Source organism: Anolis carolinensis, chromosome 5, assembly GCF_035594765.1.
Source record: "Anolis carolinensis isolate JA03-04 chromosome 5, rAnoCar3.1.pri, whole genome shotgun sequence".
Taxonomy (NCBI): Eukaryota; Metazoa; Chordata; class Lepidosauria; order Squamata; family Dactyloidae; genus Anolis; species Anolis carolinensis.
Genome location: NC_085845.1, coordinates 50,255,973 through 50,274,546, shown reverse-complemented (window position 1 = coordinate 50,274,546; position 18,574 = coordinate 50,255,973).

Below are 18,574 nucleotides of genomic sequence, written 5' to 3'. Positions count from 1 at the left end.
ATAAATAAATAAATAAATAAATGGATTTCACAGTCTATGGATGTTCTATCACAATGCTACAGCAACTATCCTGATGCTCTTTACTTGCATGGAACTATATCTTCTATTATTGAAGCAATACTTGCTGGGAATTATAGAAGCTGTAATCTAAAAGACACAGAGGGCATCTGCTTAGACAAGACTGCTCCACGGGGATGAGTTTTACTATGAGAGAAAGTGTCTCAACTTGGCTTTTGTCACAATGAATAATGCATTCTTGCAGGATTACATATAAATGTTTCCTTTTGGAATGATGCTTGTTCCTGGCTGCTCACCCAGCTCTACATGTGACCTGGCACATGTTTCATCACCAAGTGGTAATTATATCATCCTTCTAGTAGCCCAGGAAATCGGGCAAGTCTTCTCAAGCTGCTGTGATTCACTCTGAATCTACCCGGTGTGGTTCTGGCGAAGCACACCACCCTATTACTCACTGCACTGTTGAGTAAACAAATGGATTTAGGATCAGGTTGACAATTGAACGGGATGGTTTGGAATGGTGTTTACCAAAGCCAAGGCACTCCAAAACAACAATTAGCAAAGAAGCTCCGTACTATCCTCCATCTTACCACATTGCTCCTCACCTCCTAACCCTGAAGATTCCAGAGATTCTGACCATGAAAATGGTAGTAAATAAATATAGGAGGAAACCACATAATAGCACCTGGTCAAAGATCGTAGGAAGTCTTAATTAGAGTCAGATGAATTATTTCTGCAGAGATATTAATGCTGGGTGGCTACATTTAGAAAATAAAAGTAGCGAAGAAGTAGAATAATTTGTATATTAAATATTAATAAAACAAAAATAATGATAACATGTGATTTACTTAAGCTTAACCTGCTAATAAACAAATGGACATTGTTAATTTCCATAGATCTTCTATAGTTTGGCTTATAGATTTCTGATAATTTTGCTTAGTCAGTAACCAAAGTAGTAACTCTAATCAAGAAATCAAAAGACTAAAACTTGGAAGGGCAGCTATGAAGGAACTAGATAAAAGTATCACGTGTAAAGACATATTATTAAATACCAAACTCAGAATCTTCTGTGCAACTGTATCACCCATTTTATGTATAGCTGTAAAAGCTGGACAGTGAAAAAATAGAATGGGAAGAAAATCAATTTATTTGAAATGTGGGGCTGGTGAAGAGTTCTATAGATACTATGGTCGGATTGCTAAAAATATAAATGGGCTATAAAGCATATCAGGCCTGAACAGTCATAATACTCATAAGAGAGCAAAATGAGCCTGCCATACTATGGACATCTCATGCAACAAATGACTTGTTGGAAAAGATAACATTGCTCAGTAAAATGGAAGGCAGTTGGAAACAAGAAGTATCACACCACAATTGTATTTATTTAACCAAGAAAGCTACTGCTTGAGTTTGCAAAACCTAAGCAAGGTAGGTGATGACCAGAGCTATTGGAGGTCTCTCATTCATAGCTCACCATAAATCAAAGTTGGAAGCAAATAATCACCATAACTAAACCATTAGCAAATAATCATCATAACAAAACAAATGACCTAAGAGCATTAAAATAGTCTACTGGATGAGATGAGAAGCTAGGTACTGAACATCTAGCTCAGAATGAGTTGGATTATCATTCCAGAACCCCTATGCGGAATAAGGAATTCTCTGAGTTTCAGTCCAAAAGAAGTAATATTTCCAAGTTTTGATCTAGCCCAACATCTTGCCTTTTACAACAGCCATCCAGAAAACTCATCAATACCATCTGTCACTCCTTCTCCATCTCATTCTTGTCAGTATTCACAGATGGCTTAATGTGGAGACTTGATATTGCCACCATGACCGATATGCTTAGCAATGGTTTCTCCTCCATGAAGTGAGATAATCTCCAAATTTGTCTAATCCCATATATCTGGTTAGATGTGCCCATTGTCACACCTTATGGCATTTAATTGTATTAATTCCATTTATGGAAAGAAGAGAAAAGGGCTTGTTCATGTTTCAGAATTAAACACATTAAAATCAACATGATGGTTAGTACTCTTGGACTCCACTTCCATTTACAAAAAATTAAGAATAGTACAATTCCTGTATTTGTGGGTCCAGTATTCGGCATTTTCTATGTCTTCCAGCACAATTTTGTGGCATGCTTTTACCAGAATTTGACCATCTTGCTGGAAAACCTAGAAATGCCAGAAAGACATGCTCTGTAGGAATTTTGTAAGTTGACTACAGACTTGTCCTGGATGCTCTAGAAATTCTAATGAGTTCCTCTCTCTAAGCATTTTCAATATCAGTGGTTCTCAACCTATGGATCCTCAGGAGTTTTGGCCTACAACTCCCCGAAATCCCAGCCAGTTTACCAGCTGTTGGGATTTCTGGGAGTTGAAGGCTAAAACATCTGAGGACCCACAGGTTGAGAACCACTGTTTTATATTCTCCAGCATAATTCTATTATATGCTTCTGCTGGAATAGGATTTGGTATTATCCAATGGTTTGCATCTCTATGGTAAATCCAGGAATGTATCTCTTGTGGACATGGGGGTCATACTGTACCTTAGGATAAAGCCCAAAGAACTCAACAGACATTTCTGTAAAGCGGGCATACTGAAAGGGAAGGAGGGAGAGGAAAATAAAAATAAAAAGGAGAGAGACATTGACTTTGTCACAAAGTGGGAGAATTGGTATCAAATTTAAGCTTGAAATACGCAACATGGTCTTTATCCAAGATAAATCTGGAAAGCTCAAGGCTGTATGAGTTTCCCCCATATTGAAAACATGGGTTAAAATAAAGAGAGAAGTATTTTTACTCCTTAGCAAGAGAAGTATTGATCCTTTTGCTATTCTTCTGTGAATGAGTCGTGCCTACAAATCTTGGAAAGGGAGGGAGCGAGAAATAGGCCTGTCAGAAAGTGATGTCAGAAAGACAAAGTCATACAAGGATTGAGGTGTGTGTGGACATAAGAAGATCCCGTCATGTTTTCTCCCTGCAGAGAGAAAGGAAAGAGACAAACGGGGACTTAACATGCTATATAAACAGCCTGGGGTGAGGATTTCACTTTGACAGCTGATGAGTTTGCTTATTCCAGATTCTGCTGTCTTTGCTAATGTCATAGATTTTTCACCAAGCAGAGTTTATGACAGATTTATCCCACATGAGCTTGCTGTGAATTGAGAGATAAGAGATAGTAGACATACAGTAGAGTCTCGCTTATCCAATGTAAACGGGCCGGCATAGAATCATAGAATCATAGAATAGTAGAGTTGGAAGAGACCACATGGGCCATCTAGTCCAACCCCCTGCTAAGAAGCAGGAAATCGCATTCAAAGCACCCCCGACAGATGGCCATCCAGCCTCTGCTTAAAAGCCTCCAAGGAAGGAGCCTCCACCACGGCCCCGGGGAGAGAGTTCCACTGTCGAACAGCTCTCACAGTGAGGAAGTTCTTCCTGATGTTCAAGTGGAATCTCCTTTCCTGTAGTTTGAAGCCATTGTTCCGTGTCCTAGTCTGCAGGGCAGCAGAAAACAAGCTTGCTCCCTCTTCCCTATGACTTCCCTTCACGTATTTGTACATGGCTATCATGTCTCCTCTCAGCCTTCTCTTCTGCAGGCTAAACATGCCCAGCTCTTTAAGCCGCTCCTCATAGGGCTTGTTCTCCAGACCCTTAATCATTTTAGTCGCCCTCCTCTGGACGCTTTCCAGTTTGTCAACATCTCCCTTCAACTGTGGTGCCCAAAATTGGACACAGTATTCCAGGTGTGGTCTGACCAAGGCAGAGTAGAGGGGGAGCATAACTTCCCTGGATCTAGACGCTATTCCCCTATTGATGCAGACCAGAATCCCATTGGCTTTTTTAGCCAGAATCCCATTGGCTTTTTTAGCAGCCGCATCACATTGTTGGCTCATGTTTAACTTGTTGTCCACGAGGACTCCAAGGTCTTTTTCGCACACACTGCTGTCAAGCCAGGCGTCCCCCATTCTGTATCTTTGATTTCCATTTTTTCTGCCGAAGTGAAGTATCTTGCATTTGTCCCTGTTGAACTTCATTTTGTTAGTTTTGGCCCATCTCTCTAGTCTGTCAAGATCGTTTTGAATTCTGCTCCTGTCTTCTGGAGTGTTAGCTATCCCTCCCAGTTTTGTGTCGTCTGCAAACTTGATGATCGTGCCTTCTAACCCTTCGTCTAAGTCGTTAATAAAGATGTTGAACAGAACCGGGCCCAGGACGGAGCCCTGCGGCACTCCACTTGTCACTTCTTTCCATGATGAAGACGACGCATTGGTGAGCACCCTTTGGGTTCGTTCGCTTAGCCAATTACAGATCCACCTAACCGTAGTTTTGTCTACCCACATTTTACTAGTTTGTTTGCCAGAAGGTCGTGGGGGACTTTGTCGAAGGCCTTACTGAAATCCAGGTACGCTACATCCACAGCATTCCCTGTATCGACCCAACTCGTAACTCTATCGAAAAAAGAGATCAGATTAGTCTGGCATGACTTGTTTTTGGTAAATCCGTGTTGACTATTAGCAATGACCGCATTTGTTTCTAAGTGTTCGCAGACCACTTCCTTAATGATCTTTTCCAGAATTTTGCCTGGTATTGATGTGAGGCTGACCGGACGGTAATTGTTTGGGTCGTTCTCCACAGAACCGGATAAGCGAATATGTTGGATAAGAAGGAGAGATTAAGGAAACGCCTATTAAGCATCAGATTAGGTTATGATTTTACAAATTAAGCACCAAAACATCATGATATACAACAAATTTGACAGAAAAAGTAGTTCAATACACAGTCATGCTATGTAGTAATTACTGTATTTACGAATTTGGCACCAAAATATCACGATGTATTGAAAACATGGACTACAAAAATACGTTGGATAATCCAGAACATTGGATAAGCGAGTGTTGGATAAGTGAGACTCTACTGTAGTTTGATGTAAACTGCAATGACCAAACATCACTTACAATTCTTATACAAACCAAGTCATCAAATACACTGAAAATACATTGCCTTAATACTTTCAGTCTAGTCTGTACATATGAACTGTATTGAGGTGGATGGACTAATAGAAACCTAATTTGCTAATGAGTACATTTTCATACTTGCAGAACTTGCTACTGGCAGCCTTTAAAAACCCATCTGATAGGTTATTGTGATGTCTCTCTCAATCTCTTTCTGGGAGAGATATTTAAATCCAGCTATGCTTGCTTCATGTTTCTACATTCATCAGGTCTGCCATGTCACGCAGATATTAATGTGACCCTACAGACATAGTTACAAGTTGTGGGTAAGTGCATGTGTGTGCGTGCAAAATGAGGACTTTGTGCCTCAAATAAGAACTCTGCCCTCTCCTCATTAAATTTGTTTTCAATTTACAAATTTCTAGCATGGCAGCTATTTAAAATTTCAGTAGAGCATTTGGAAATGCAGCTTATGCACTCAAAGAAATGGGTAGTTACTAAGGGAATGTGAAGGCAACACGTATCAGTTCTAATTGTGAATAGTTTTTATTTAGGGAATAATCTTCTCATTTCATTGCCCACCATAACTATACCCCTGAGTGACTCTATAGGACAGTGGTTCTCAACTTTCCTAACTCTGAGACTCCTTAATACAGTACCTCATGTTGTGGTGACCCCCAACATAACATTATTTTGTTGCTACTTCATAACTGATATTATTATGAATTGTAATATAAATATCTGATATGCAGGATATATTTTCATTCATTGGACCAAATTTGGTACAAATACCTGATACGCCCAAATTTGAATACTGATGGGGTTGGGAGAGATTGATTTTGTCATTTTGGGAGTTGTTGTTGCTGGAATTTATAGTTAACCTACACTCAAAGAGCATTCTGAACTCTATTAACGATGGAATTGAACCAAACGTGGCACACAGAACTCCCATGAACAACAGAAAATACTGGAAGGGTTTGGTAGGCACTGACCTTGTAGTTCACCTATACCCAGAGAGCACTGTGGATTCCAAACAATGATAGATCTGACCAGACTTGTCACAAATACTCAATATGCCCAAATGTAAACACTGCTGGAGTTTGAGGGAAATAGACCTTGGCGTTTGGGAGTTGTAGTTGCCGGGAATTATAGTTCACCTACAATCAAAGAGTCCCTTGAACCCCACCAATGATGGAATTGGGCCAAATTTCCCACACAGGACCCTCATAACCAATAGAAAATACTGGAGGGATTTGGGTTCCACAACCATCAGAAATATGTGTTTTCTGATGGTCTTCAGCGACCCTCTGAAATCCCCCTCATGACCCCCACAGGGGTCTCAACCCCCAGGTTGAGAAACGCTTCTATAGGAGATCTTCTAAGAACAAATATTGTCACAAATGCCATTGATCAGGAAGAAAACAATCACCCCATCTCTATTTTGGTTTACCACCCCAAATATAAGGACAAGGCAAAGCAGTTTGATGGGACACAGTAAACACAGCTAGTGTTGACATTGCTAGGAAAAGGAATGGTTATATCACTAAGAACTGGATGCATTCAGTTGTGGTTGCAGAGATTTGTTCATGAATTGCAGCGAGGGGGAAGGGGTGTTGGCAAGTAACTTGAGATAAGATGAGAAGTGACTGATGTGTTAAGAAGTTCAGATAAGCTATAGAGGATGAGAGTGATCCATAATCTGACCTCCCAGGGTTCTTGTCTGTGTCTGTCTGGAATTAAAAGTAGCCGTGAGGGGTGGGTGTCATTGAATTAGATTGTGTAGCCCTGAGAGAATGAGCTCCACGTCTATTTACTCAAGCAAATCTTCTCAGGTTTAATTGATATTAGCTGTGAAGAGCTGCAGAGACAGGTACCAATTTTCACATATATTAATCATTTTTAAGATGACTTATACAAACCAGTTTATACTATATGATTACATAACAGTCACCACACAACATTCCAACACAGGGAAATGTCTCAGATTTCTTCTGAAATTGGATTTTTATATGACCTTAAATACTGTGTGATTATCTCGGTACATTTTGAAAAAGGCTGTACCCAACTGTAACTTTCCCAATTTTTGGCTTCTCTTCCATACTTTATTCTGCAAAATGTTGATTTATGAACCTGCCTGAGATCTGAGGAGGAAGGCTTTCTCCCAATCCCACAACTATCACATATGGGGGAGAATATTCTTGGTGCTTCCAGGTTGTAATGCACCCCCTTCCTTGGAAGGTCCTGTTGGGCCTCTCCTTGCTGTCTTTCTCCCAGTTTCATTTAGGGAGGGATTTGGTTTTCAATAGGTTGAGGCAAATTGAGCCTTTAATGGGTCATGTTATGTTTCTACAATGAGCCCTCGACTTTTGTGGGGGTTAGGGGCCCAAGAGAACAGAAAAAAGCAGAAAAACCATAAATAAAACCCACCTTTCTAACCTGAAAGAACACATGTTGAAGAACCTCTGCAAGAAGTCAACCATAGAATCACCTTGGATGACCTAGAGCTGGGGTGTCAAACTCATTGTCACCTAAGGCCACATAGAATCACAGAATCATAGAATCAAGAGACCTCGTAGGCCATCCAATCCAACCCCCTGCCAAGAAGCAGGAAAGCTGTATTCAAAGCACCCCCAACAGATGGCCATCCAGCCTCTGCTGAAAGGCCTCCAAAGAAGGAGCCTCCACCACACCCCAGGGCAGAGAGTTCCACTGCCAAACAGCTCTCACAGCAAGGAAGTTTATTTATTTATTTATTTATTTATTTATTTATTTATTTATTTATTTTATACCCCACTCTTCTCACCACAAAGGGGACTCAGTTCTTCCTAATGCTCAGATGGGGTCTCCTTTCCTGTAGTTTGAAGTTGTTCTGCGTCCTAGTCTCCAGGAAGCAGAAAACAAGCTTGCTCCCTCCTCCCTATGACTTCCCCTCACATATTTATACATGGCCATCATGTCTCCTCTCAACCTTTTCTTCTGCAGGCTAAACATGCCCAGCTCTTTAAGCTGCTCCTCTTAAAACCTGTTCTCCAAACACTTAATCATTTTAGTTGCCCTCCTCTGGACACATTCCAGCTTATCAACATCTCCCTTCACATCAGTCTTATGGTTGCCTTCAAAGAAACATTTGTAATTGTAAGACTGTGTAAATGTAATGTTGCTCTGGCATTGAGAACCTAGTGGTCCACATAAAATGTTGTGGCAAATAGGATTCAGCCCACGGGCTTTGCATTTGACACGTGTGACCTAGAGATTCCTAGTTTCCCTTAACCTGCCCTATTTCCCAGACTACAGCTCCAAACCTGGAAACATTTACTAGAAAATAAGGTCCACTAAATTCAATGGAATATTGATTACAACTCTGAAGACCAAAGTCTGAATCTCCACTCAACCATGAAACCCATTTGGTGGCCTTGGGCAGGTTGGATGCTCTCACCCTCAGCAAAAGGAAATGATAAACCTCTACTGAACAAATCCTGCCAAGAAAATCCTGTGATGGGGTTGGCTTCGGGTTGCCATAGGTTGGAAATTACTTGAAATCACACACAGCAACAACAAGAAGGATGCTTCACGTGGGATTATGAGATTCAGTCTCTTCCTGCTGTTACTTTGCATACTTTTTCACTTAACGCTTCTTTTGCATACTAAAGATCTGTCAAAACCAACCAAGATTATTCCAGCTTCTATGTTTCAGAATTAAATATTTTGACATCTGTCTCCAGGTGAAGACAAGGGAAAGAACATTGCCTGTACTTTTTACATTGAGCTAAACCCTGAAGGTAGTTATTATGTCCAAGAAAGAAGAACAGCCTGTTCTTCAATATGGCAGTAACAATTCCTTTCCAACAGGCTTGTAACCTTACCAGCTTTCTTCCAGTCTGCTTCCTAGTATATTTTCCAAAGTATGATGTCATTTCCAGTGTTTGGAATATGTTTTTTAAAGTGTAACACATTAGCATTTGTTCATACAAAGTGATGCACTAGTTGTTTGTAGAGGAAGGTTGCCAACAGATTACTAATGTGTTGCTTTATAGTTATTTTAGAAGAAAGGGATACTTTTTATTTTAAAAATCTTTTTGTTGGGGGTGGTGAGGGCAGGGAATTCCTTGCAATTTGCTGTTTGAAGCCAATTTGTGTAAGTAATATGAATGATTACTTATTACACACAATGCTTCTCTCACCATGTTATCACACCAGGGCTTTAAAGTAGGCAGCCCCACATTTCCGCTGCTTAAAGAATTCTAGGGACCCACAAGTTGAGAACCACTGTGCTATAAGGACCTCATCTCATGGGGGAAGGGGGAAGAGAGGCGTGGGGAATCATCTCTTTAACATAGCATCCCATTCCATTCTGTTCCATTTATAAGGAAAATTGATAATATATTCACCCATATCACATGCTATGTACTTTTGTCTGTCTCTATTGTAATCATCCACATTCTGAGCTATCACATGGGCAAGTGTAGTCCTCGCCCATTCTGCATTCTTTTGTCTTTCTTTTTTTAAAGAGAAACTTTGCAATAGGTTACATTCAAAATCTCAGTCTAAAAAAAGGGGGGGGGGATATACCCACAGCAAAGTGGTGATATATGAACATATGTAATTCTTGAAGAATAAATTATTTTGTTAAAAAAATATTGTAAAAGTTTTATGCAAGAGGATTACTGGTGAGAAAAGGAGCATCAAGGCTCATTTCAAGACTGCCCACAGGAACGCCCACTCTTTAACATCACTAAAATGATCTAATATGGGATAAATCTGACAATCCCCATACCATTTGTAAATGCCTTTACCCATTTCTGTGTGAATCAAAGCTTTGAAGACAAGTGCTCCCCAACACCTAAAGCCTCTGTTTCTAAACATTTTTAAGATAATACACTTTATTTATATTCTGCTTTATCTCCCCAGAGGGCTCAGAACGGATTACAGAATACACATATAAGGCAAACATTCAATGCCTTTTTAAACAATGAACAACAATGTTATACAATACATCGACAAAGGCAAGGCCTCCCCTTTCATTTCCGGCATCTGGAGGTGATGCTCAACTCTGGCCATGGTGAGGTGCTCTTGTTCCATTTTTCCATGCTAAGGAGCCTGTTGCCCATAGACGTCTCCAATTGTTTAGCTGTCATGTCTGCACGGGGTGCCTTTTTACCTATTGATCTACTTGCATTGCATGCTTTCGAACTGCTAGGTTGGCAGAAGCTAGGGCTAGAAGTGGGAGCTCACCCTGACTCATGATTTTGAACTGCCAATCCTTTGGTCAGCAGATTTTGTGCTATCGCAGCCCCTACAATGGGGAATTCCATAGGGAATGGCCAAGAAGTAGTTTTGCATCAAACGATGGCCTCCGTGGGATTCTGTCTTTAAGCTGTTTTTAAAGTGTGTGGAAATGGTGTGTGTGTGTGTGGGGGGGGGGGGGGGTCTTGTATATGATGAGGTCTTAAGAGACTGTTTTGCACCTTGGGTGCTCAGCCTGCTTTAAAAAGCCCCTTGCAATTATTTCAGATCTTCAGTAAGATTTATCTGTCCTTTTGTGGAAATATTTGGGGTATGAGTGGTGGGGTGGAAGCACACAATCCGCATCTGCAAAACTATTGCCTGCACAGATCATCCACAGCAAAACTGATTCTCCCCTCTTCATATCCTGCATTCTTATATTCTAAGTACCCTATCCTGTATCTGAATGTGCATTGGAACACAGTACAGGCAATTTAAGGACTATGTATGTCCACAGGCCTCTCCTGGGGAAAACAGTTGCCTTGCTGAAATGCTGTATCGCTGCATAAATTCAGAGACTCAACCCATTTTTGAAATTTGTATCATGAAAAACAGGATCAGCTAGGTTACTAGCGTCTTCATTGACATTTACACAGCTGCATACAAAGTGACATTCAGCCAATGTCGCTTTTCCTGTCACTGCAACTCTGTGAGATAAATGTTTGTGTGTGCATTTATGGAATTTTGCCCGAGGCAAGGAAGTTTTCTGGCAGAAATATGTCTGGTTCCCACCTATTGGACAAATAAAATTTCTTCGGTTTTTTTGTATGGGGAGTTCAATAATATTACACATGGGATGCTTCTCCATTTAGTACTTTACAGTAAAATAATGCAAAGGAATGACGTGGCAGATGCTGATGCTAGAAATTTGAGGTTTTTCAAAGCCCCGTGAAAACCGAAAGACACCTGGCAAGGTTTGCTAACTGTGGATGGTTTGGAACAGGAATCAATAATCTTACCAGGTTGAAGGCAGACAACAGAGACTTTATTCAATCTGTGCAGAAGGGACACTTGCACAGCAACGGGTGCTCAAAAGGTATAAGTGTAAGACATAATCATAGGCAAACATTTTTATATACAAGTCTTCGGGCATTATCATTGCTACATTTTGAATGTCCCTCACTTTCCCCTGATTGGCCAGCACTGAGAAGCTGGACAGCATTTTCGTGGTCTCTGATTGGTTGAGAGATGGGCCTTAGCTGGTGTATACCTTGACTGGAGAGGGTGGTGAAGACACAGCTGGGGATCTCCTCCCAGCTGGGCAGGGAGGCCCTGGGGCTTCCAATGAGCCGGAGGAGATAGTCTTGGGGGTAAAGAGGTCTTCCGGGGCTGTGCCAACCCCTGGGTGTGTACCAATGAAATGCTGGAGGCAAAGAAAGTCCAAAAGGATGATTAATGGAATTATGCAAATAATGGGTCCTGGCTGCAAAGACAATGAATGAAGTATCTGCAGACATCTTTCCATGCTGGGAAGACAAAGAAAGTATCCCAAAGGTATCTACTGGTGATGGGATTGCAATCTAAGTTTCTTTCTAAAGTTTCTTTCTCAGATAGCCGAGATCCCCAAAAGGGATGTTTTGGGTGGCAGGCAGATAGCTTCCTGTCGATATTCAGGAAGATCCTTTATTCCACAGATTATGTCCCATCTCTGGTTTCCACATGGAGTGTGGAAGGAGTATCTGGAATTGCTTGAGGGGTTGTTTGAAAGGTTACTGCAGTTCATGAGTTCATGTACATTTGCCTTCTACTTCATATAGCTCAATAATAATGATAATGATAGTTCAAGTGATGTTTTTGATATAGGTTTAGGACTGTGTGATGTATTTGATGTGGGACTCTTGAATCCAGACTGACAAAGTTTTGGAACACAACACACCAGACCTCATGGTTGTGGAAAAGAAAAAAGTTTGGATTCTTGATGTCGCCATACCAGGTGACAGTTGAATTAATGATAAACAACAAGAAAAACTCAGCCATTATCAGGACCTCAAGATCGAACTGCAAAGGCTCTGGCATAAACCAGTACAGGTGATCCCGGTCGTAATCGGCACACTGAGTGCAGTGATCTCAGCCAGCATTTGGAAATAATAAACATTGACAAAATTACGATCTGTCAATTGCAAAAGGCCACCTTACTGGGATCTTCACACATCATCCAGAAATACATCATACAGTCCTAAACACTTGGGAAGTGTCCGACTTGTGATTTTGTAATACGAAATCCAGCATATATATCTCATTTGTTGTGTCATACTGTGTTTTTGTGTCAGTAAAATAATAATAGTTCATGTGATGGTTTTGATATAGGTTTCTAGAGAGAAAGAGGAAGAAGAGCGGGGGTCTCACCATCACTGAGTGTGGGGTGGGAAAAGTTATTTGCCTTCTTTGTTTTAATTCATTCCCCTGCACTCATGTGTATATTTGCATAGGAAAAAAGAGAAAAATAAAAATAGATATGGAAAGGTACTTTGTAACAGAGGGTCTGGAGAGGGAAGTACTTGATATATTGTGACAGTTTGGATGGTAACTTAGCTGGTAGAGAATGAGTCCATGAGGCGATCTCTAGCGAAGCTCCAGAGGTTCTCTGCTGCAGACCGGCTCAGGCTGAACAGCTGGGGGTGGTCGTTTTTGATAACAATGCAAATTATAAGGAATTACATATGCGTGCTATTTTTCACCCATTTCACTCATAACCCAAATCTAAATTTGTATTCAAGATGTTCCATGACATGATGGCTGGTTTGGTGAAAAAGGAGGCTGTAGGGTGAGATGGAATATTCCAATATGTACACAGAACAAGTAAGGTACAACAGCAGGACTGGTGAGGAAAGGATGGTGAAGGAAAAGACAATATATGGAATGTGAGTGGAAGGAAACTGTCCCTGGACATAAAAGAAGGGTTGGAATAACAGAAAGGCAAAGCAAAATAACGGATAGGGGAAAAAACACTGTTCACTTATGTAAACAGTCTAAAAATATAGTTACATGCTTTATGAGTTTTACAATAAAATGAAAATAACATCCTTAACTACTTTGCTTTCAAAAAAATACTGGTAGTGAGTGAAGTGACTACCTTGAGAAAATAAAATCAATGAATTGATTAAAAGCTTTAAAACTCTAATTAGGTAGGATGTAATCAGTATAGAAAAGTTTCCAGCTGTGATATGTATTAAATGAGCAGTCCATTCCTTGTGTTGGGACAATAATTCCCATCATCTCAGTTGGATTTTCAGGATTCTACTTGTATGCCTCTGGAGAATTTAAGCCTGGGAATGATGGCATTTGAGTGATAATCATCTTCGTAATATTGCTATTGAAATGGATTTCATAGAACGTCCATAGCAATGGATTTTCATTATTATCCCAAATATTGTTTTCAGCTCTACACAGGATATTTGAAAAGTGACAGGTCAGTTCAGGGCAGCATAAAAGCTGAAAGAGACTAGAAATTTATATTTAATATACTGTCAGCAAGGAAATTTCTGCTGACAGCGTCTCTCCAAGATGACCATCTAGAGCCACCTCAAGGGGAGGCTGTTCAATAAAAATCCTCAACAATCCTATGCAAATGATTATACTGATTATCTGCCCATTATCTCTTCAGTAGCCCTTAATACTAAACACGAATCAGGTTTGGGTCATCTTGCATCGATCAGCATTCAATTAAGGTGAATAAACAAGTACAGTAGTGGAAATAGTAGTTCAATTAATTTTTGCATTTAGGAGCACAAATAGGGCAGGTGCTTGGCTCTAGGGACTAAATGCTGAGTTATGCAACAAAAATACTTCATGCTAACTATGGGAAATACCTCACTAATGGCTCTAGATCAGTGGTTCCCAACCTGGGTCCCCAGATCTTTTTGGCCTTCAACTCCCAGAAATCTTAACAGCTGGTAAACTGGCTGGGATTTCTGGGAGTTGTAGGCCAAAAACATCTGGGGACTCCAGGTGGAGAACCACTGCTCTAGATATTGTCTTATCTTGGAAGCTAAGCAGGGTCAGCCCTTGTTAGCATTTGGATGGGAGACAATAAAAACATATCGGCTGTTGTAAGTTATATTTCAGGAGCTGGCAAAGCCACATCTGAGTATTCACTGACTAAGGGAAACCCTATGAAAGTCATGGGGTTACCATGAATCAACAGGTGGCTTGAAGGGATGTGTACATGTATCTGAGTATATAAATATTCCAGTTGTCAGGGCTGGAACATTAACCATCATAATTAAGTTATACTCAATAAAGGATGGATATGGATATAGGGGAAGAACCTGGACATGAGCTTAATTCCAAAGAACGCAGAAAACAAGGGTTGAAAGACTTCACAGAAAAGCTTGTGTGATGAGGGATTTGAAGCCAAGATCGGCAGGTGTCCTGTGAAGCAGATCACAGTATAGGAGACAATAAGGGAGAAAGGAAGAGAAGAAAAGTGATGATGGTACTATTGCTGAAGCCGATCTTTTTGGGTGCGCTCTCTGATTAATTTTCTGATGGTAAGAATGATGTAGTTTATAGAATTCCTGATTTAGTCCTCAGCAATTAGGAAATTGTGTAAATGAGGTGAGGTAGGAATGTTTAAGATATCTTTTTAAAAGATCACTCATCACATTATTATGTTGGCTAAATTTAGTTTTATATTTCCTGCTTATTACTTGATATTGTGTGCCTTCAAGACATTTCTGACTTATTGTGACGCTGACATAGTTTTTTCTTCGCAAATTTGTTCACATGTGCTCTCCTTCCAGTTTAGAAGCAGCTGCCGAGGGGTCCTTTCATTGAGAAGGAGATTCTCATATGGCAGGAATTCAGATTCCAACTTAAGAAAGGTCTCAGAATCTATCATCTATAGAAGATTCAATCAAGTGCATGTATGACACCAAAGCAAAGTGATTATCATTCTTATCCAACTGGATGATTTCTTACCAAGAATAGAAAACATAGGCTCTTAAAGTGAGGAGAGATGGAGCAAAAACAGTCAAAGGATATAACACAAAATCTGATTGAATCATGTCAATAAGAATTCAAGAAAAATACCATTAATATAATCACAATTCAAGTTTACGCTCTAATACAGAGGCAAAAGAACAAGAAATTGAAAAGTTCTTTGTGGGAGTTCAAGATCAAATTGATCATGCATCAAAACAGGACTTCTAGAATGAAAAAGTAGGAAACAGAGTAGATCTAAAGACTGCAGAAAATTTTGTTGGAAGATCAAGAATTTAGTCAGAAAATGGACTGGCTAAAGTGTGCAAGTTGTCCATTGGGAACACATTCTTCAAACAACTCAAGAAACAACTCTATGCATAGATATCACCGGCTGGCCAATATGGAATTCAGATAGATTATATAATTAGAAACAGAAGATGGAGAAGCTCCATTCTCTCTGCAAAACAAGACCAGGAGTAGACTGTGACATAGACCATAAACTACTAATAGCAAAACTTAAAGTAAAGTTTAATGACATCATACCAAAACACAACCGCAAGAACATCTGCAAAGAATTTAAAGACAAGGTGAAAAATATATTTGCACTATTAAGCCTAATTGACTGGTAACTAGAAGAACTCTTGACTGAAACCAGAGACATTGGCAGAAAAGAATGCAAATGGACACTATCTGCAGCCAAGAGGAAAGATAAGGCTCAATTGATGGTAAATGAAACTCTTGTAGTAGTTATGGACTGAAGAGAAGCAAAACTGAAAGGTGACAGAAATAGGATCAGAACTGTTCCATGACTTGCACATAGAGATAAGGAAAATTACATAATAACCAATGGAGAAAAAGTAGAAACTGACCAAAAAGGAACAAGAGGCCTCTTCTCCAATATTCAAGAAATCAAAGGGAAATTTAAACCAAGAATATAGATGCTCAATGACCAGAAAAGAAAAAGATTGCACGAAATAAAAAGAATTGAAACACTATACGGAAGAACCATATAAAAGAAATCAAAGGATGACAGATACATTTGAACAACATTGGGCTCGGGCTGTGGCGCAGGCTGGAGAGCAGCTGCAATGAATCACTGCAATGAATCACTCTGACCAGGAGGTCATGAGTTCGAGGCCCGCTCGGAGCCTATGTTTGTCTTGTCTTTGTTCTATGTTTAAAAAGGCATTGAATTTTTGCCTATATGTGTAATGTGATCCGCCCTGAGTCCCCTTCGGGGTGAGAAGGGCGGAATATAAATGCTGTAAATAAATAAATAAATAAATAAATAAATAAATAAATAAACAACAACCAAATGAAGACGAAACTCTAGTTTTAAAAAGTGAAATAGAAGTTGTATTCAGAGCACCTGAGAGAAATAACTCCCTGACTTTGCAAGAGCTGAGTAGGGCAGTTAAAAGTTGGGTGACTTCCTATTCATAGTCATCATAAGTCGAAATTGACTTGAAGACAGTTAACAGCCCAGCTGGTATTAATGACTTGGTGATCTTTCATACTAAGGCCCTCTGGTAGAAATTTTGCAAGGCAGAACAAGACTGCCTTCAAGCCTTGGCGCTAGCAGAGGTCCTGTTACAATTGAGGCTATAAGGTCCTTAAATCCTCAGTTAAATCTTTTCAATAAAGATAATGGTATCACATGAAAATTTATAGTTGTAATTTTCTCTTCTCTGTAGAAAATTGTGGTTGTGATAAAATATTAACACAGTAGACAGCTTTTGATGTCAGGAATTTATGGCCTCCTCTTTGGCCCCCTGGGCTCTAGACCAATATATTGGTTGACGCATATTACACAGTTGTGCAGAAGATTCCACATTAACTTCCATGGTTCCATCTTATGGAATCCTGAGATTAATAATTTAGGGCAAGAAGTTTAGAATTCCTAGTCGGGGAGATCTACTATGATAAAAAACCCCCACAAATCCCAAGATTCCAGAGCATACAGACATGGCAGTTACAGTGGGATCTTATCATAATTATAGGAGCCCCGGGTGGCGCAGTGAGTTAAACCCTTGTGCTGGCAGAACTAATGACTTGAAGGTTGGGTTGCTGACCTGAAGGTTGCCAGTTGGAATCCAACCTGGGGAGAGCGTGGATGAGCTCCCGCTGTCAGTTCCAGCTTCCCCATAGGAGCCCCCAGATGGCGTAGTGGACTAAGTGACTTGAAGGTTGGGTTGCTGACCTGAAAGCTGCCAGGTTCGAATCCCACCTGGGGAGAGTGTGGATGAGCTCCCTCTATCAGCTCCAGCTCCATGCGGGGACACGAGAGAAGCCTCCCACAAGGATGGTAAAAACATCAAAACATCCGCGCGTCCCCTGGGCAACGTCCTTGCAGACAGCCAATTCTCTCACTCCAGAAGCAACTCCGGTTGCTCCTGACACGAAAAAAAAAAAAAGCTTCCCCATGTGGGGACATGAGAGAAGCCTCCTACAGGGATGGTAAAAACATCACAACATCCGGGCATCCCCTGGGCAATATCCTTGCAGATGGCCAATTCTCTCACACCAGAATCGACTCGAAGTTTGTCAAGTCGCTCCTGACATGAAAAAAGTGTTATAATTGTGTAGAGTGAAACGTCCTCAAGGCTTGATTCATGCTATGTTTTTCTCCAATCAGTAGAAAAGAATGCAGCACAAAATAAAAACCACTACATACACAAATGTATTTATTCTGCCTGCCATTTTTTTGGTATGTTGCAGTTGCAATTATTATAGCTCCTTCCACTTGCAGAGGCACCCTCTACAATATTGCTTTCACTTTCAATCATTTTGCAGTCACCGGCTTGTATGCTCCAACACAAGTAACCACTTGAAAGTAGTCTTTTAATTTGACATGGCTTATGTCTCTTCTGTTTAAGTTCAAGTGCTGAATATCCCTTAGAACAGGACAGGAAGGGAAATATGCAATGCCGCCTTTTCTAACAAAGCAATAATGTTAACATGGAATTTTCCCACACTCTTTCCCATGGGCGGGAATCTCAACTGACAGTTTCTGCAGCTCTGCCCCTGCAAACACTGAACAAGGCCACCCTTGCTAAGGACGGATTCAAGGCTTTCAAGAGCTCTCCCAACATGAGGTCACTATGCTAATGGTTATCTTTGCATTGAAATCCACAATCCAAGTCACATGGAATGAGCAACAAAGGAAAGGAAGTTACCACTTTAGAAGGGAGAGATTTGTATTTTGAAGTTTTTTCCGCTATAATCTCTTTCCCAAGGTCATTTGTATTTGAATTTTTTTAAAAAACATCCAGTGTAGGCAAATTGGCCAGAGAAGTTTTTCTATATAAAGTTCCAGCTGTTGCAACTATTTTCAGGAAAGTAGAATTCAAAGTCATAGCTGTATTAGTCTGGATCAATAAGCAAAGCAATCTT